The sequence below is a fragment of the Taeniopygia guttata genome, chromosome 2 (assembly GCF_048771995.1).
Source record: "Taeniopygia guttata chromosome 2, bTaeGut7.mat, whole genome shotgun sequence".
Taxonomy (NCBI): domain Eukaryota; kingdom Metazoa; phylum Chordata; class Aves; order Passeriformes; family Estrildidae; genus Taeniopygia; species Taeniopygia guttata.
Genome location: NC_133026.1, coordinates 87,643,917 through 87,664,724, shown reverse-complemented (window position 1 = coordinate 87,664,724; position 20,808 = coordinate 87,643,917). Strand labels below are relative to the sequence as shown.

General features: G+C 38.2%; 1 protein-coding gene across 33 annotated transcripts in view; it reads right to left on the bottom strand.

The window, feature by feature from the left end:
* LOC100223410 (poly(rC)-binding protein 3) overlaps positions 1 to 20,808 on the bottom strand; it is a 499,051-nt gene that overhangs the window by 157,532 nt on the left and 320,711 nt on the right. For 30 of the 33 annotated variants that reach the window (XM_072924405.1, XM_072924404.1, XM_041714247.2 and 27 more), the window contains one exon: positions 13,916 to 14,001. The exons of the other annotated variants lie outside the window; for them this stretch is intronic. The gene's annotated coding sequence lies outside the window, so the exon portion shown is untranslated. The remainder of the gene's footprint in view (positions 1 to 13,915; positions 14,002 to 20,808) is intronic. 33 annotated transcript variants of the gene reach the window in all.

The following is a 20,808-nucleotide window of genomic DNA, read 5'->3' as shown; positions in this document are numbered from 1 at the left end:
TATTCTAGCCAAGAACACATCCTGTGACATACAGAACTGCAGCTCCATGGTAAACAGTGGGTCTTGCTCATCCCTAAAACTCTTCCAGACTGCTGGATGCATATGTCGGGTCAACTTCACAAAAAGTGTTTTTACCCTCCTCTGCCAGTGCTAGATTTGCTTTTAAATTATTGAAGCTACTCATCAGAGCTAATTCTACTGGGCAAAGCCTGGGGCTTCAAAATACAATTATATCACAGGCATAAAAACTTCTCTTTTCTGCCACAATGGAGCCATACAGTGAAATCTGATATAAAAAGCAGAAAATCTAGAGACAGAACATTAGATTTTTCTTTTTGATTATTCTTAGATGTAAAACCCATTAAATAGATTAGTATGTAGGCAACCTCTAACTTAACTAGAATTATGGCAATTGCATCCACTCCACATGGAAACGTATAAAGTACTTATGGTAGGTATTTTAGTGGATTCTTTTTTTCAGTAAGTAATTATAACCCCCAAATATAAGTTATAACCTGTATCCTTAAAAATATCAAGATTTATTCCTAAAATATTACTTAGGGTAGAAATTATACACATTATGAGAGCAGTATTTTTCCAGATTATATTCCTATTCTGAAGCACAGAAAATTAATTAGCACACACAGATTAACAAAATACTAAGAACAACCCAGCAGCTCTCTTTGTGTCCAATTAACCTTTCTTCACAGTGAGGATGATTAAAGATTGAAATGCACTGCCCAGGGAGGTGGTGGAGTCAGTGTCCCTGAAAGTGTTCAAGGAAAGACTGGATGCAGAACTCAGTGCCTTGGCCTAGTTGACATGGTGGTGTTCAGCCAAAGATTGAACTCAATGATCTCAGAGGTCTTTTCCAAATGAATTGATTCTGTGATTCTGTGGATGCAGACAACAGCTGAGGGATATCTAATAACCTGGGTGCAGAAGACAGTTAATGATGATCATAAAATAAAATACTGAAATTACTATTTAATTCCTATTCTCTGGCAGAAATTATTATATTGGTTATTGCCAGCCTTTTGTGCTTCAATAAAAGTCTTTAAAATACTATGTCTGACTTGATGGATGTGCTTTTGAAGTAGTTTCTTGAATCAGAATACCTCCACTGCCAGTGTAATACAGAGTTCCCTTCAGACTTCCTGCATTTTTTAATAACAAGGCTTCTTTCCTGTGATGTTTTCCTCTCTCCCGTGGACAGGGTTTTTGAAATGCTACAATGCAAGGGAACAATGTTCCTCTCAATGATTTTATTTAACTTTTTATTTAAGATCAAAACCCAGTGGGTTTAATTAATTCTCATATGTGACTTCCAAGCTGAGAAACTACATTTCTTCTCCTGTTTCTCCTGCTAATTCTAGTCATAAATGTATTGTCATCTACTGGTAGAGAATTTAAACAGCAATTTTGTTGATGATACACCTTGCAGCAGAGAATGGATCTTCTTGCTGTGACACTGGTGCTGCCAACCTTTCATGGTAATACACAGTAAGGCAGATAATCCACTTAGATATTGCAACAACAGGCTTCTGACTGAGGTCAAAGAAACTAATCAATTCTGTTCAGCATCTGAGTTCCTCTTGAGGTGTCCAGGCCATGTTATCTTCTCCATATACTTAATTTTTCTTCTGGAGGAATGATCATGGATTTCCTAGTAAATTACCAAAATGAACTCTTCAAACTCCTTAGGCCTTTCCATAGCTGGGATTATGGAGCATTAGCTGTCTGCTGCCAGGTTAAGCTTCATGAGCTGCTGAGAGTGCCTCCTAATCAACTTTTATGTTTCTAACTGGTTGACTTAGAGATGATGTTGTAGTCTAAATCAAAGTTTTGTCTCCTGTGTAGCAATGGTTTCACACATCATCATTGATCTCTACTTACTTAAATAAATGAACAATCAATGAATGTGAAGTAAAGAAAACCAATCTCAAAATGAAGGCAGCTCTAGTCTTAAGAAGGGAGGAAACAGTGAATGAATGTTTAAATCACAGTGTGAACAAAAATATTTGCATATGGGTTTACTTACCACTGCATGCTCAACGTCACGCCTGAATGCAAGTCTGCTGGACACAACCAAGCTGCAACCACTTCTGTCACCTGCTCTTGTATTTAAAGTGGTTCAGACTTAAGGAATAGCAAATTTATCACTGATTTGACTATATTACTTCTCCCTATTTTTCGCACCCTGCCCCACAGCTGTGCCAACAGAGACGTTTGCATGAATGCTGTCTAAAATGCTCAAGGCAAAATGAGCCAGATTATTTTAAGCTGTGTGAACTGTGGATCTGAACTGGCTTGGCTGAGTTAGCAGGTTTCAGGCTAAGGAGCAGTCATGCAAGCCTCTCCACTAGCAAAACCAGAGGGGCAGTACTGCCAGCTGCTGGGTGGCAGAGGAAAGCAGGAATGTCATTAGGCAGAACAGCAGGAGCATAGAAGGTGCCATCCCTCTGCAGCTGTAAAACTTCTGCCTCAGTGTCCCTTATGTGTGGGAAAGACCAGCCACAGGGAAAACTTCTTCTAGTATAGGGGGGAAAATGTTACAGTATGTACTTCTATCCACTTGATATACGCTGTATATGAAAAAAGAAAAAAACCCAAAAACCAAACCCAAACCCGGCTAGTAAATCAGCAAACTCTTTTAAGTATAGGAAGTATACATTTCTTGTACCCAATTCTAAGATCAAGAAATAACCCTTATCTGTGGTATAAGTGCACTGACAAAAAGAAGCCTTTCCCTAGTTTTTGGCATTAAAAATCTCCAAACTCATAAAAACCTTCACATTTCAAGAACTAAATCTAACCCTAAATGTTGTTTTTGTACTGGCAATAGTATTCAGAAAAAAATTAGTTCAGAAAAAATACCATTGCTATTACTTAAGTGTAGAGTTTATAGGCTAAAGCATCAAGCAAGTAACATGTCTTAAGATCCAGTGGGTGGTTTGATGGGCATTTTCCTTGGCCTGCCTGAACTGAGTCAGCTCACTTCCCCATGATGCTTGTTCAGTTGCACTGCAGCAATGATTTGGAGGCTACACTTCAAACCAGATGTTCTGCCTTATAAAGGATTTCAGAAAAAGAAAGAAGATGGGTAACCTTCCAAGGTTAATAACCCAGTTGAGAGTTCACTCCTACAAAAAACTATGCCAGCACAAAGGGAAGGAAAGAGGCAGAGATAGGTGGAAGGCTATGGAGAGGGGTGGGAGATGCTTAAGTTGAATTTTACCACCAAAAATTATACACATAGAAGTCTAAAACAGCATCCAGCATGAGTTCTGTGCCCCACCCAGAACCATCAATTAGCTGATATTTATTTATATTAGTACTAATATACACATACATTAAATAATTATAAGTTAAGAATTAAACACACTAAATAAATATCAGTATATTAATAGTAAATATTAGTATTAGAAACCTTGATTTAATAGTCCTTTAAAACTGTAATCAAGTAAAACTAAAATGAAGGTATTTATAATGCATTTGTATTTTAACACCTTTAAAGAACTTCACCTAAAAATATAATATGCATTCTTACACAGGAAAACAGTCACTTATGACAATCACTGTGATTTGTTGTTGCACTTGGAAGGAACTGTAGGGTGACAGCATGGAAATATGTTTTCTTCTTATTCTATTAGATACACAATAAGGCTTTCAGAATATTTTTATTTCAGACACAATCATTAGCATAGAAACTGCAGTTTTCTGCACAAATATGGAATATGGAGTTCAAGCAATGGCTGTCAAAGCACACATTTAATGAAAGTAAACTAATAGAGCACTGAAGAATATCAGCTAGTAAATTGCTCAGGGTTACTCATGCAAGACATCATCATTTTCTGCAAACATACAAACACACAGTGCCAGTCAAAAGCCACGCTAATCTAACATTGAATTAAATGCAGTTTAACCTTCTGGACTTCACATTATGGGCCAGAGCTCAGAGCAGAGGGCCAGATTCTGAGTGCCTGGAGTTTCACTAAGCTGTACCACAGCTTGGGTTTCTATATTAAAAGCATCTGGCAGCAGTTCTGAGGATGTCGGTGCCATATTAGGGCATAAAGGTCAGGAGAGGAACTGAAAATGATTGCCCCAAGGGCCATCCACCCCCAAAAGTGCCTGTGTGCCATGAGAAATGAGATTCTAAAGGACAGTCAGTTTCATCATCAGCCTGCCATAGGGGCAAAAAGCAGTGTAACTCTTTAAATGTGATTGTTAGAAGGTACACAAGTCTGACCTAAAGAAGGATTTACATGCTTGAAACTTGCCTGTGTCTCTAAACTGCTCTGGTCCACACCAGAAAGAACAGTGCCCCTCCCCTACAACCTAGCTCTATCATCTCACTTTCATATAAAATTAAAAACTGCATTTGATGTAAAAAAAAACCAAAACTGTTTCTAGATTAAAAATTACACAAAAACCTTTTCAAACATTGAATTGAGTGAGTATGAGAAAAGCATGAATGGTAATTAAAGTTCTACCTCTTATTATTTTCTGTAGTGAAAAATAAACTAGCTGAGTGGCTGTATTTAATTCTTCATGCAAAACTGTAAAATTGGTCTTTGGGTCTCAGCCTTAATCAAGGAAAATTAAATTATTTAAGGGTTAAAAGCTGTAGGAAGTTGCTGTTATGTTGCAGAATTACGTATCTGGCTTGACTTTAAAAATAAGTGATTGAAAGTACAGGTGCAACAGATTGAGATACTGTCTTTTGTGATTCAGTGGACAGTGTTGAAGAACAGCGCAGAAAAGAGTGTATGTTCAAGTCAGCTGCATAAGAGCAGTTGTATTCATTTTATATGCCAATAAGATATTAGGACAAAGATTTTAACAACAGAAACAGTAACTGAAATAGTACGTACCAGGCACAATTGTATATGAGTATACATAGTGGAAACCTTTACATCTTTTGTTTTCTCAAAGAACTGCTAAACAAAGAAGTTTTGCAATTTAAATTTTTATTCCCAAATATTTAATGAAAAGCACAGCTCCAGAAAATATGTATTTTTCTTTTAGAGTGTGATTTCTCATGCAGAATGAGTGTATTGAGGTTTTAATATTAAATAGTTTACTCACAGCACTTTCATTCAGACTCACACGCTAGTTTTCCTCCTTCATAAAAAGGCATTTTTGGATACATGGCTGCAGAGCCAATCCATGAAGTTGCCTTCCAGATGCAGCAGCTGAGCACATCACACAGTCCCAGAGTTATCCCTCTCAATGCACTCAGGGGAACACATGGGTAACACCCGGCACCTTGTTTGGAGCATAACGGGAAATGCCATCTGCACCAGCAAGGCTGGAAAAACCTTTTTCCTGATTGGCTGCTCATCCCAAACTGCCTGGCAGAGGTTTGAAATATGCAATGCAGGGAAGTGATATTCTGTGGCATACATTCAATTTACCTGCACTACACTCCAAGGACCCATGCTATTAAACAACAGCGCCAGTGTGTCAATAAAGTTAACTTAATTAAATTGCTTCCCCTCCCACTCTTCCAACTAGCAAGATTTAGGGCACAGGGACACAGTGTTGCTTGTAAATAAAAGGATGATTTAGCTAATCATTTGTGGAAGAAAGACATATTTTCGTCAATAATTCGCTGCACAAAGCAGGGAGCTAGTTTAAATTAAAACAATCATGTAGGATAAGGGGAGAGATAATACCAACTGTTGAACTGCTGTGAATATTCTTCAAGCAGTGTCAATTAAACCCACTCTTTAAATCTCAGTGATTGCACTCTTTGCTCCATCAGACTGAAATAACTATTGCTTAAATGTAATGTTATAAAACATACTATCATTATTACAAGCATGGTGTATACACATTCTTAATTTGCTGGGGACTTGTCCCTTTCTGGTCATTTTGCTATGTACACTCTCACTGCCTTACAAGAGTCATGTTTTACGAGTCTCTAGTCTGTCCTTTTCTGTGGCAATACATGGAAAATATTACCAGTAATTAAGGATAAAAAAGACTACAGTTAAGCCAAAATTAACAGATTGTTTGCAATCTTATCATACTTTCAAATCATCAGTATGAAACCTCTGAGGCTCCTTGTCTGTTTGAGGTTAGATGTTTTGAAAGGCTACAATTAAACTGATGTAGCTGTTTTACAAAACAGTATTTATCTATTTCCATTCCTTTTTCCTCAGAAACTCTTCTAATTTTGACAGGAGTTCCCTGATGTTACATGTGCAATCCCTGCTCTGTCTCTTGAGTATTTTCAGCTTTGCCCCAAATCTCTTTTTGCAGACACTGAGTAAAAGCATGCCAAGCACTAGCAGGTAGACTCTCTAAAGATTTCCTCTGTGCTTTTTATATCCTATTCCCTCTGAGCTTTTACCTGCAAGTAATAAGTCTTTCTTGTATCTTTTCTTCAAATATGTTTACTGTTTCCTATTAATAGCAAGATCTTGGAGCTGGTCTGAGTTTTTATAAGCAAGTGAAGAGAGAGAGAGAGAGATGCTTGTAAAGGCACACAGGCACAGTTTAATTTAAGAAGTATGAAAATACAAGCAGAAAAAAAGTTCCTTTATGCCCTCACAGCCATTTCTTGCAGTACAGGCCACCTCTTCATAAATGTGTCTTCCAGGGGATCTGAGACTGCATTCCTCCTAGAGCTCAAATCCTCCTCTAGTGTTGGGCTTGCTGCTCTTTGTTCTACTCTGACTCAAACAGTCCAGTGCAGCCGAAGGTCTCTGATCACAAACCAATGAAATCACCAAGCAGAGTCCTGTCTCCATTTCATACTGGTTAATTAGTCTCTTATTTCTTCACAGCACACGCTGGAATGGCAACAGCCTTCCTGCATGTCCTCTCCCAATATCACAGAAAAAAGCCCAGAGCATTATTCACATAGACTTGAGTTTCACTCAATAAGAGCTTTTACTGAATACCATAAGACAAAACTAAAATGAAATGTAATTACTGTGATTAGAAATGTCAGAATTCTGTTGGAATGAGCAGCCCTTTGACTGCTTCGTGTTGCAAGATGTGTTACTTCATCAATGCCTCGTCAAAGTCATTGATGGATTACACAAAGAAAAATGTATATACAAATACAAATGTTAAATGCCTAGACTAAGAAACGTAATATAAACTACAGATTACCTATCGAGGGAGCTATTTATCAAAGAGACTGAATTACATTAAATTTAATGGTGTGGTGCAGTGGAAGGGTGATCAGGATGCTGAGTGCTGCAGGGTAAGAACTGGTAGAACTTGTGGGGTTGCCTATACCTCTCCTCCCACAGTTTTTGCAGCACCCAGGGGTGGCACACTTGACCTCCAGGAGTGGAGGGCAATACTCAGCTGCTCCCAGTGCACCTTCCCTTGATGGATCTCAGCCTCAGAGAAACAGAGCCCTATTCACAGCATCCAGGAGTGACAGGAAAAGGAGGGAGTCTCTCTTGTAGGACAACAGTGACCTTTCAGCTAGGATTGAATACACTGAATAAGACCCCTGTGGAAGTAGGAGGATGATGAAAAGGAAAGTTTCTATTATAAAACAAATAGCATTGAAGTGGAGATCTTCTCCTATTTTTTAAAACCACTTGAACTCCATATGGCAGAATAAAATAATGAATCCTATTGCACTCACATATTTTCTTTTCCTTTTTTTCCCCCTCTACTCCCCAGGCCTGATGGAGTTGATAGGCCAGAAGACAGATGCTCTGCTTTTCTATTCAATATATAAATCTCGATGAATAGTAAGAACATTAGGGGGAAAAAAATAAAAGAGAAAAAAAATTACAAAGACAATTTTCTTAGGATAATTATATGGCTTAGTTCCTTCCCAATGAACTGTACTTCTGGCTTTTTGCTCATTTCTACCCTGAGAAGACAGGCAAATAATGTGTCTGTGTCTGCTTAATAAGTGTTGTCTTTTAATTGGTTATTGCTACCACAATACAAAAATGCTTTGCATGTTGAGCTACACAGGACTGCATTTAGCCAAACTGCTCTTAAGCTGGACTGAACCTGCCCTGTCCTATCAGAATGGGGCAATCATACTTCGAAAGTGGCACTCCTGCTTAAAAAGATGCTAAACACTCCCTCTCTGCCCCAAATTCTTTGGTCTGTCTTACAGCCCTTTGCCAGAGCCTCAGGAGGAGCTGCTGTGGGCAGGATGTCACAGACACACTCCATAGCCCCAGGGATCCCAGCTGCAGCGACATTGATTTATTCTATTTTTAATATTATGAGTGCTGCAGCACTGTTCTTCAGCCAAAGGGCTGGCACAGGCGCACTGACCCTGCAGACCCTTTCAGCCCAGAATCCAGTGCTCACTGGAAGGGCTGCTGCTGGGGCATCCATGATTTGTGCCCATGGCAGCAAGGCTGGGAGAGCCCGAATCTGGGAGGCTCAGCTGCCTCTGCCCTCTGAAGAGCAGGAGCAGAGCAGCAGCAGCAGGAGCAGGGCAGAAGCAGCAGCAGCAGGAGCAGAGCAGCGGCCTCCTCCAGTTCCCTGTAAGGAGCTGAGGCCACTCTTCACTTGGAGGACTGAAGTTCACAGTGATCCTGCCTATCTTTAGCCACTTATCCAAAGCTCCCAGTTCAGGAGAACAGGCGCTTTTGGCCAACAACATAAAGAAACTAGACATATTGGAAGGCTCACTCAGCCCTTGAGAGGACCAGAATCCCTCAAGGTCTTGCCCTCCTCCTCTGTATTAGCTGGAAGAGTGAGATGATGGCATCACTTAGAACCATCCATCAGATGCCAGAAGTTAGACAGACCTGTGTTCAAGGAATTTTTGAGGAATGAGAATCCATGAGGATGAGAGCAGAAACTATGGCACCCAATACCCCAGCAGGACCTGCCCACTTAACATCTTTTGTTGCTATGAGCACCCCGCAGTGTCCCCTCAAAGTGGGGATTACACAAGGGTCCCCTCAAAGGGTCCCCTTGAGGGATCAGGATCAGGCCTGGGGCCACAGACACATTTCTAGGGAGGAAGGGAGGGCTGCAAAGAGCTTCCACTGCTGCAGGGAGTGAAGCTGCTGCCTGTGGGTTCAGCATGGGTGGCAAAAGCAGGCAATGCCTGCTCCAGAACAAAATCTTGAGGGCACAGGTAATCCCTGAATACAATTTGAAATCTGAATTTTTGCTTTTTTTGTGTCTGGTGCCATTGGCATTTCTTGACTGATTAGAGGCTCCCTAAAACTGATTTCCTCATTTAGACGTCCCCTCTGCTGCCCACTCCCCTCCAACCAGGTGATTGTGACCCTTCATATTCACTCTTGCATTCAACTGCAAAAATCTGAATTAGCAAAGACAAGTGTCACAGGTGCTCAACATCTCCCGTTGAGCCAAGATCTTTATTTGTTATAGCTGTCAGCCCAGTCAATGACTGCTCTATCTCACTGTGGGCAGGCATATTCCATCCTGCTGATGTCAAAAGCACATCTATTTATTCAGGATTGCTCTATGCCGGGCAATTGCCACACTGTGGGGAAAGATTGTGATCAGCACCATTTGTCTACATAATTGCTCTTGTTTCTGAACAATTGTTGGGTCAGAGGCTAATGTTTTTTATTTATAGTCTTTTTACATTCATCTGAATTTTCCTGTGCCTTTTTCTACAGCAAAGAATTCGGTACCATTTGGCTTCTACTGCAGAAATTCTGCTAGAAATCTGAGAAAAAATATCTGAAAGTGAATCCATTACAGTCATTTGAACAGAATTTTACATTACGGAGCTCGAGTAGTGTCTAAGACTCAAGGTGCATTTCTAGGAAAAAAGAAAGATCAAATACACATTTAGCTTCTTTTTTTCTTCATATTGTATAAATACCAAACAGAACTCAAATATATTTGCCTGGATGCTATCTTTAAAAGCTGAACCAAAAAATATATATTCCCTTTATATCTCAGTGTCCATTTCATCTGTTTTCTGAAATTCCCTAAAGAAGAAATAATATATTTTTTAATGGCAATAATTCTGTTTATTTTCACTAAGATAATTAATTTAGTATTTTGCCTTTTTGTTATGCTTAATAAATAAACAAATCAACATGTAAGTTTAACACAGCTGTTGCCTTAGGCAAGCCTCTATTTCACTTCTTTAATACCTCAAGGTTTTCCAAACAGCCGTGCAAAGCAGAGCTGCTGGCTTCATTTTCCACTGTCCTGCAGGCAGCTTGCATAGGAAATCATGCATAATTTTTAATACAAGAATAGATTTTGCTGAAACTGCTGTTAGTATTTTTAATAGGTGCATTTTTTGCAATTTAAATATATATTTTGTATTTTAAATTATCCTTTTATTTCATACAAGATAATTTAAAATTAAAATGAATTTTTAACAATGTACTGCCAAACTTCTTAAATTCAATATCTGGATTTACAATAAATAACATGCAATATTCAAGTATTATGTGTTTGTTGGTAAATATTTGCTGACTATCAAACCACTGAGCTGGGAGACTGGAGAAAACAGCCTCTGACAGAAGTGTTTAGTCCAAGTTAGATATATGTAGCTTTGTCTGCATGTTCAAAGAAGGTATTTTCTTCACTTTATTCAGGTTAGCTTTATGCAATATCTAGTTCATGCAATGCTATCTCTAGAGAGCTGATAAAGGCAGAAAATCTTACTTTCTACTGTAGGGAAAAGCTCCATGGCAGAGACTGAAATTTGCTAATTCTAAAATCTTGCAGGGTACAGAAAAAAAACCACACTGATCTGTTAACTCAGTACAAAGAATGGCTAATTTGACTAATAAATCACCTTAATATATGTAATAAATAAATAAATATAAAATGTGAAATGTCATTCACTGGTTTCGAATAAAACAAAAAGCAAATATCAAGAATCTAAATAAATATATCAGGAACCTTTATGAACTTCTCTAAATGCAACAATACAGGTCCACTTTTACTAATATATAAGTACTTGATGTAAACAAAGTAGTAGTCAAAATGATCTGTCCTATGATATTCTCACAGCAGTGGAACAGGACTGATTATAGTGATCAAAGTCCTTTCTCCCATCATTGTTTTGACTACAGGAATTATGCTGCCAGTCAACAATACAGTAAGCAGGGAGAAGATGATGTAAAATGAGGTTACCCACTTTATTTTTTTGGGTAATACTGTACTAGTCTAGATTATCAACTAGTGAGGTCAACCACCGTATTATTTACTGCTACACTTTGGCAGAAAGCCAGAATACTTTAATAATACCAACTGAGGGGAGCAAACCCTTTTCCAGAAAACTAATTACAAAGTAAATGCACAGAAGAAAGGCAGTGATCATTTCTTCTAACCCTCTATGTTTTTTACAGCACTCTTTCTTAAAGCAGAGGCACCAAAACACATCCTTCTGGTATCAGTCTCACCAAAGTCAGACTCACAACCAAAATAACAACCTCTGTTCTATGCTATCAATTTTTACAGTGAAGTTATCTGCTGTGATTCCTGATATATTCCCTCAAAGGTTAGGACCACTGAGAACACAATTCCTCTTTCTCTTGATGAAGCTAGTACTCTTCAGCCCTAAATTCAGTATGTTGCTATACATAGGTGGGCTGAGGTTACCAAGCAACCCAGGCGCTTGATAGAGCCAGTGGTCCGGACTGTTGGTATCATTTGCAAATTTCATTGACAAGGATATTCTGTCAGCTTCCAGGCTGTCTGCAAAATACTGAAAACCTCTAATTATGAACCTTGATGAAATCTTCAGCAAAAACTCTCCCTCAGTTATGACTCCTCTTGCAAAGTATTTTCTATGATGTTTTCATTTAGCACGTGCTCCATTGACATTGTGTAGAGATAATGTTTTATGAGAACATAAACAATAGTTTATGAATAGTTTGAAATAAACTCTAATAAATACTTTGCTGGGGATACCATAGAACCAAGGAAGCTGATAGGTACTATGATCAGAGATGAGGGATTTATGTTCCCATATTATTTAGTAGAAGAGGAGATTTATCCTGTGACCATTACAATGTTATACTACAAAATAAAAGGAGATACGACCACCAGTGCTTCATCTGTGGGTGTATGCCTATCCTTCTCCTTTGCTTTTGTAGCCTTTGCCTCAAAACACAATGTTGTTAATGAAAATAAATTAATTTTGTCTAAGCAGAAATGGAACTTCTTCCTTGCAACTTGCCCCCCCTGCTTCATCTCAAAATTAAACCCTTTGTTTTCTCCATTCAGACTGACTCACAACTTATTATTTATTTCCTGGGTTGATGAACCGATAAATCAGTTTCGTGCACTGTCCTGACATGCTTAATGCCACAGAGATTCAATAATTCAATTATTAAGCTTGGATTCATTGTGCCAAACAGCTTCATTTTCCGTACGGTCTGCTTTTCATGGTAAACAGGACAGAGCTTCAAAACTGCATCTCACAGACAAATCCAAGAAGAATGGAAGCTGCTGGCTCTAGCCTGTCTGTCCTCTTAGCAAAATACAACTGAATGGTCACTTAAGTAGATATGGAAACTTGTATTGTTATCCATGTCTCTGATGTGTTCTGGCCCAAATAGGAAAGTGAGCCACACAGAAGTGCAACAGGTGGATCACTTAGTAACACGTGAGATATTCGGTATTTCTGCTTCCTGGGAAGAGAGAAATAGAAGCCATGACCCTGGGATCCTTTAAGACCCCAAGAGCTGTGTGCTTATTGCTAAAATGCCTGATAAGCAACCAAACAAGCAATAAGAAACAAGATGTTTTATAAATATAAATCCAATGATTTTAATTCCCATGGGTAGTTATTAAATAGTGCATATTCTTTATATGCACTATTTATTTATACTTTTTTCATTTGTAAGAAATAATACATCAGAAGACTTTTGTTTTGGAGACTGCTGGTAGCTAAACATGCTTAATTATGATATACAAGGTCATGAAATATTTGATGCAGTATGAACTAAATTCAATGTATTCTCTTCTTTATCTCAGAAATATGCAGTGGCAAAAAAAAAGGAGAAAATCCTAATATTTCAATGCTAATCATCCACAGAGTAATAAAACATGACTGTCAAAACTGAACCAACCTGTAACCAAGAACTGCATTTCATAGATCTACTGGATACACTGAAGTGAAATAAGTGAAATATATTCCAAGAAGTAGCAAATAATGTAGTAATTACAGCAATTTTATCAAAATAGAAAAAAGATGAAATTTAGTAGTGCTGTGAGAATCTCTATTGATATTTTTGGAGCAGCAGTCTCTGGATATACAAGATCTCTCACTTAAGAAGTTAGGATAAGTGAACTTCATTGTTTAGAATAACTTTGTGCTTTATAATGCAGTCTCTTATGAAAGTTAAACTTCATGCACAGGAAAACTAAAATTTTAATAAGTTCTGAAGCTCTCCCTCAACAAGAGCTGAACAGAAAGGAACTTTCTTTTCTATTTCTCTTAGTAAGGACCCTCTTTCTCCTCATTCCAATGCAAATTTTTTTCCCTCTCCACTTTTCCCAATCCTTACCAGTTCTCCTAACACTCTTTCCTCTAAATGCAGAGACTATCCTCCGACACAATTATTTCCAGCAGTTTCTAAATTTTTCTAGCTTCCTTTCCCTAAGTCCAGCAAGAACATACAAATATTTAAATGACTTAATTTTTCCACCCTAAAAATATTTCAATGGGAAAAATGTTCCTAAAAAATCCAGAGATATGACCACAGTTTCACTGGCTCTACAAGTTGGGACAAACAGGTGAGTCAGTGCTTTATCTCAGCTCTATCTGTAATACTGATAGGTTTCATTCTAACTGGGAAATTTAAGAGCAGCTCCATACTATTCAATTTGCACTCATGTTTACTTGGCCCAGAAAATGAATGTGATAGTCCATATAATAAATACAAGATTAAAATACAAGTCAGGAATACCAGAGGAAAAAAAAAAACAAACAAAAAAACTGGAATGGAGAACTTACTTGTCAGAAGAGCAGTGATATTTAAAAACCTGCTGTTGGTGGTCAGCTTTTGCAATCTCAAGATATCTAAAAGTGTTGAGTATGCTCTGAAAAGGAAAAGAATCAAGGACTTAGTAATTTTGTCACCTGTCAAATACTAAACCAAAACTTGTCCAACATAGATTGCTTTCCCATTTTATGAGGTTAATAATTCATAAAATATGTTTTTATTTCTCAACTGGATTTGTAGGGATTTTATGGGCTTCCAGAAGCTGAACTGCTCAGATCAAACTTCCTGGAGTGCATAGGGAGTCAGAACAATGAGAAGAGCAATTATATAACTTATTTTCTTGCATACCTACATTTCTAAGCTCTTACAGTTGACACAGAACAGTGAAAATTAAAAAGGTCTGATTCCTTTCTTGTTTAAATAAAAATATATTAGAGTAAATGACTTTCCAAAGCAAGCACAGAAAATCATATCCCTAAATGTCTTTCAAACAAATGACTACAAGTTCATTTGCTACCTTTTGGACTAATTGTAATGTATTTGACTTCCTAATTTGTGGTCTAGTAGCTGAGACTATCCCTTTGTATTTAAACATTATTCTACTTATATTCATTAAAATCTAGCTTTGTAATTTCCAATTGTCCTTAACAGACAGGGGAGTTGCCTGTATCAAGAATCCCTCTTAGCTCTCCAAATCAAAATGAAACTGAAAGACTGGGATAAGTGTTTCCATCCATGCAGGCTGTGATGGAAGGAGTTAGGGGAGTTGGGAATTAAGGAGTGGAGTTGAGCCTATGAAAAAGAAATGTTAGAGGGAAAGAGACTTTAGTGTTGTCTTTGTTTCTTACTTTCCTATGCTATTTTTAATTGGGAAAAAAATTAAATTAATTTTCCCCAAATTTATCTGTTATTTTTTTTAACCTATCATAGCAATCACTGAATTATCTTCTTGTTTTTATTCCGATTTGTAAGATTTTCTATCATATTTTCTCCTCATGTTCTGCTGAGAAGAGGAAGTGAGAGACTAGATGGATGTGTACCTGGCTGCTGGCCAAAGCCAGCCCACCTCAGCTATGAAATAATGTTTCCACTGTCAATCTGTCCAAGATCCCCAGGACTTAGACTGGAATGGAGATATAAAATCTATACTAATGAAACTCTGCCTATAACACATAGGAATGAACAGAAATGCTAACGAGCAGAAATGTTCCTCAGAGAAAACTGCATTAACAGGAAAACTTCATAGATCTCTACCTTCTGTACTGTAGTGCAGCCACAAATTTTAAAATAAAAAGTTATAGTAACAAGGACAAAGTCAAACGACTACCACTCCATGAAAGGAGACAGATGAAAACCTCATTTAGAAAAGATCTCTAGTTGTAATTGATATTGAGGTGTCTTTGGCCCATTAAGGAATTTTTGACAGCAATCATTAAAATATAACAGCAATTTTTTTAAAGTCAGAAATGAGACTGGTCGACTTGCAGCAATATATTTATTTTGTCAGCACTCTTTTAGAAACAACTATTTGAAGTTCTGTCACAGCTAGGTTTTTACAGTCCTGAAGTGATTTATTAAATTCCAGATTTCATTAAGATCCAGAACTACATTTTAGCAATCATTATGATACTAATAGAACATTCCAGCTATGAAAAAGATTGAAGTGCTATGCATCTCTACCTGTTATTGAAGTGTATGGGATAAAATCTCCATCGAGTCGTTACTGCATTTGTTTGGATTCCCTTGGTTTTGGTCAGGATATGTGGCAAAATTAGCTAAACTCTCTCTAAAAGTCATTGAATGAACTCTTTACTGAATGAGTTTTCTGTTAGAATTAATGTTCTGCTAAAATAATCAACAACCCACTAAAACAGTGTGATCTGTGGTAGACATTCACACTGCCTCACATATATGAGAAAAACCCCTGATATAACAAAACCTAGAAGAATAGAAGTTGCCAGTAGAGCTGAGCAAGTACGAAATTCTACCAACAATCTTCCATTTACAGCCCAACTCCTCTTAAAATTTAGCTGGGTTTTCAAGGTTAAATGACTAAGCTGTTCTGCCTGTACCCTGGTAAATCTATAAACACACAGTGAAATTAACTACTAGTTGGGAAAGAGAGCTTTTAGACAGCTGTATGAAAATGTCACCTAAATTCTCATCAACTGTCAAAAAAAAAAAAAAAAAGCAGCATATTAGGAAATACTAGGAATAGAACAGAAAACAGAAGGAGAAGCAACATGATAATGCTGCCAAAGAAATCCATTGCCCACCTAGCATTTTGAATATTGAATACAGTTCCAGTCATCTCATCTCAAAAATGACAGGATAGCAATAGGAGGATAAAGAAAAGGGTGACAGGATGATCAAAGGTATTTAATAGTTTCTGTACTAAGAAAGAAAAAGAAAAGGCTTTAGGATTTTCATATGGAAGAGGGACAAATGAGGAAAAAGACTGTGACAGAGCCCCAGGACAATAATGAGCAGTGCTGTGAAAGTGAATAAAGAAGGGTTTTCACTTTATTGCATAGCAAAGGAAGCAGTTACAATAAAATGAGTGGCTGACAAGTTTAAAACACGAAATCCAAGAGAGGATGCTTTCCACAAGGATCATAATTAAAGAGTGGAACTTATTGCCACAGGATGTGGTGGGAAGCTGCAAACATGTGTGGGCTTCAAAAAGCAAGCCACTGTAGTGGTGTAAGAAACATTGACCAGTACTAGCCTGTGTTTTACCCAGAGCTGCATGGTATAAACCTTCAGGTTAAGAAGTTTAACAGAGTGTTGCAGGGTGATATCAAGGGAGCTTGTCCTTTGGTCTGCTTTAAATAGAGCTGTTCCAATTCTTCTCATTAATTTTGCTGTTTTTCTGAATTCTTAGTCATCTCTTGCAACATGCAGATGTTAGAAAGTATTAGTGCAAATATGTGATTTTAGATTTCTATAAACATATCTAATAGAGGGGCTTATGGACCATTTTAAGTTTAAATAGTGCAGCCTACTCAGGAAGGCAGGCTTTAAGGCTAGGATTTTCTGAGGATCCTCATGTCTGGCCTCCAAGCATCCAACTACTACTGAAGACTAAAGGGATTGGTAAACAAAACTGTCATTTTATAGAAATAAGAGGTGATACTGAATTTTCTCCCCTCAAAAAAGAATAAAATGGTAGTGCCATTCCTGTGTGGTTAGTGGTCTTCATATTATCTGTTTTATGTGTCTCATGATGGGAGGCATAGGGATTTTCCCAGCCAGATGGATAGATATAGGATGTATGGAGTTGTCACTTTCTGTTTATTGTGGTGATAAAATACCATTATTTTAGTGACTAAGGAAGGTTGCTTAAATTCTGTGTCCATCTACTGTTCATTTGATGCAGATCTATTAAAGACTTCCCCCTGAGACTCTTATGCTACAAGTGAAGGGCTTGTGACTTCCACCATGGGATGGCCGATGCTTCTGAACAGATAAAAGGCCATGGTTAGGAAACGCTTCTAGAGGACTATGATGGAAATGTTCTGACTTTGGCTGACTAGGTCTCTGTTTGTATATATAGCAACCAAGTTGTGGGGTATGTCTGGCCCCACAGCTCTTGGTTGCCCAGATCACTAACCTTGGTTACTATCACTATTCCTTTCTGCTACTGATCCATATTATTCCATTGAAAACCAGGAGGCGGGAGGAGGGATGGGGCATAGCCTGGTGTGACCCCAGTCACTGGGAAGTGAGCCAGAAACCTGAGGAGGATTTTCTTCCAGTACTTTCATAGTTGTTACTCAATGTCTGTTCAGGACAGAAAATGTTTGCAATTCTGCTTAGAATGTTACATATACTGAAAGCTGAATATGTCATGCTAGGCTAAGCTAACTTGGTATTTTGGCTGCTGTTTTAGATGGCTTAGGTAGACAGACCCATCTGACCTCATGTAGACATTTTTAGTTACTCATTTATGCAAAATTCTAAAACACTAAAAGAATATCACAAGTCTGTACAGAGGATTATTACAATTATAATTGTATTAATTATTTATTTACTGAACTATGGATGGTCTTGTAAAGAACTCTGAAAATAAACCCCTTTGCTTATTCTAATTATCCTAGAATGTGAAATGATACAAAGGTACCAGTGAAACTCAGAATTTTCTGCCTTCAAAAATTTTCTTGCACACTAGCTGGAACAGTTCCTAAGAGTCTTGCCCAAAAAAGGGAAACCAGACTCAAGAGATATTGCAGAAAAAGCTACTTCTAACTACCTGCATTGGAACAGTGACTGCTCTTAAAATTCATACTCTATACAGAGAAATAGTAGCTGTTCAAAACTGATGGGAAACAAATGAGGTTTACATACAAATCAGTGTGTCTGCATAGTTCGTTCAAAGTTTACCTCAATTAACATGAATAACGATTGTTATTCTGTCCAAACAAAAAGTCTTTTCTATGCAGTCATGTACTTACTCCAACACCTGTCTACTCTAAAAGGTCACAACTCAGGTTGATTGGTATTTCAGCTAGCAGAGTTTTGTTGGTCTAGTGCAAGGTATTCAAGTCCCCAAGCTGAGTTTGTTTTCTCTGTGACAGTAATTGGTAAATGATCTAATTCATTCTGAGTCATGAAATTTTTGAGCTCCTCTTCTGAGGAGGATTGAGAGAGCAGCCAGATGGATGCCTAGCCAGTGGCCAAGATCAACCCACTGGATCCTTGGAGTGGGCAACATATTTATGCAACTTTGTTTTCAGTGAAAATGCCCAGACTGGGTTTGTTGCACCTCCTTTATACTCACCAATTCCATACCTTCTGTTAACTTAAACTGAACTGCTCTGAGCAACCCTTATGTAGACAAAGAATGATTCTGTTCTCTGGGAGCACCAGGATGCAACCCTACTGTCCTACTACATCCAGTACAGATAGTCTGAAAATGCAGGATCCATCCCTGTTTTCCACTTGGAAAGTGTTAATGGGCAGATTTCTACAGACACATTTGTTAATTATGCATTGAATAGTTTGGACAAGGCACTTTTAGCATGTGGGTGGTTTGTCAGATGTTTTCTATTGGCTGCGCATTGTTAACAATTGTTTCTATTCTGTTTTATATGCCTTATGGTGGAGGAAGAATGATACTGTTCATGAATGGCTGCCTCACAGAAAGCAGAATGTTTCTACTTGCTGAACAGATGAAAACAACTTTCTGCCAGATACAGGTGAGTAAAAAATAACTGAGTACAAACCAGAAAAAATTTACCATGCTAGTTTGCACCTGGATTTGTTGTTTGTGTGCGAGTACAAAACAATCAGCATGGCAAAGTACTTCCTCACACAGGTGAGTATTTCTCAAATAGCTGTTTGGATCTAACCAACATTTTTGTCAAATGTTAAAGCAGAAGTGAATCAGATTTTAAGAAAACGAGTTTATTGGGACCATCATGTAATCTGTAATGCAAAGGTTGCCATATTCCTCAAGGAGGTTTTATTAAAAGCTATGGAGCTATGCAATCAATTAAAATAATTATATTTGCTCTAAGTTTGGACAATCATCTGTAATGATTTCATTTTCTTTACGCTTGGTCAACCTAAGTGCATACATGCCACCTGAAAAGATCACATCTGGTAGTGTAAATGCTTTTTCTTTGCCCTTCCAATACCACACACACAACACTTTTTAAGTCCCAAAGGCCTTTGACATTGTATTACAATGGATCTGCCACCTCTAATATGCTGAGCAAAATAAGGCATACTCCCCAAGAGAGGGGAAGCAGAAAATCTGCCCTGAGGCTTCCCTATTGTTATTTCATTTAGAGAGACAGGCAATATCACAATATCAGAGTATCTATGATAAGAGTGCAAAAGATTTCAAGTCATCCCAGCTGTCTCCTCCTTAATTTGATACTGATTGTCCAGTTGGTCCCAACTGTCCATAATACACTGAGATTTCCTGTGGCTGCTTGTCGGAATCTGCAGGTATTGATTCTGAGATTGTAGAAAGTCTCTGTCTTTCTGCCCCGTTGCCAAAGAAGAAGCCATAATTCATCTGTGCTGTTTTCAAGGTTGTTTATTCTTGCTTATCTCTAACATGTTCTGCTGCCCTGTCGCAGGTCTGTCCTGCAGGGCAGCGTGCGGGGCTCTGCCCCCAGTGGGATGTTACAAACATTATATACCAGAAACTACGTGTGCTATATTTACAATAATGTGCCAATATCTATCATCTACGTTGAACAGCGTGTCCCCAGCCTAAACCAATAGAAAAATGCCAACACTACAGTGAAACATGGAGGGCATGAAGAAGGAGAAAAAGGACACGACACACCCAATTTCCTCCATCTTGTCCCCTTTGGACCCCTAATCTAGAATCCTAAAATTTTACTTTTGCACCCGTGCCACACTTAATTATTACTCATATCAAACACTCAGAGCTTGTAATTCATCCTGTAAGATTGAAAACTCTTTTCCATGGACAGAGATCACAGACAGTGTCTCCTGGGACTCTGTACAGGGGGGTTCCTGACCCCCTTCCAGGGTCCCAGGCCCTCCAGGGCAGCCAGAGGGAAGCCCTGGATTCCCACAGCTGCTGTGCTAGAGAAATCTTCCACCTGCTTCTGATGTGCTCTTCTTCTAGAGGCAGCAGACACTGTACTACCTTATCCAGGAGCCAACTAGTTTTTTATTGAAGATTTCCATGGTGTGTCAACAAGCAATACTTACATGCTTAAGCTTTTCTAATTGCCTCAGCTCAGTTTCATAAGGACACGTGCAACATGAAGATGTGTGTGAGGAACATTCCACATCCCATTGCCTTGGGAGGGATGGACAAAAATGGGTGTGGTGGTTAGTATGGTATCCTTGTTTTACAGGCTTGGACTGACACTTAGGGAAAGCTGTGCAGATAGCAAAGAACAAGGGTTGTTTCCCT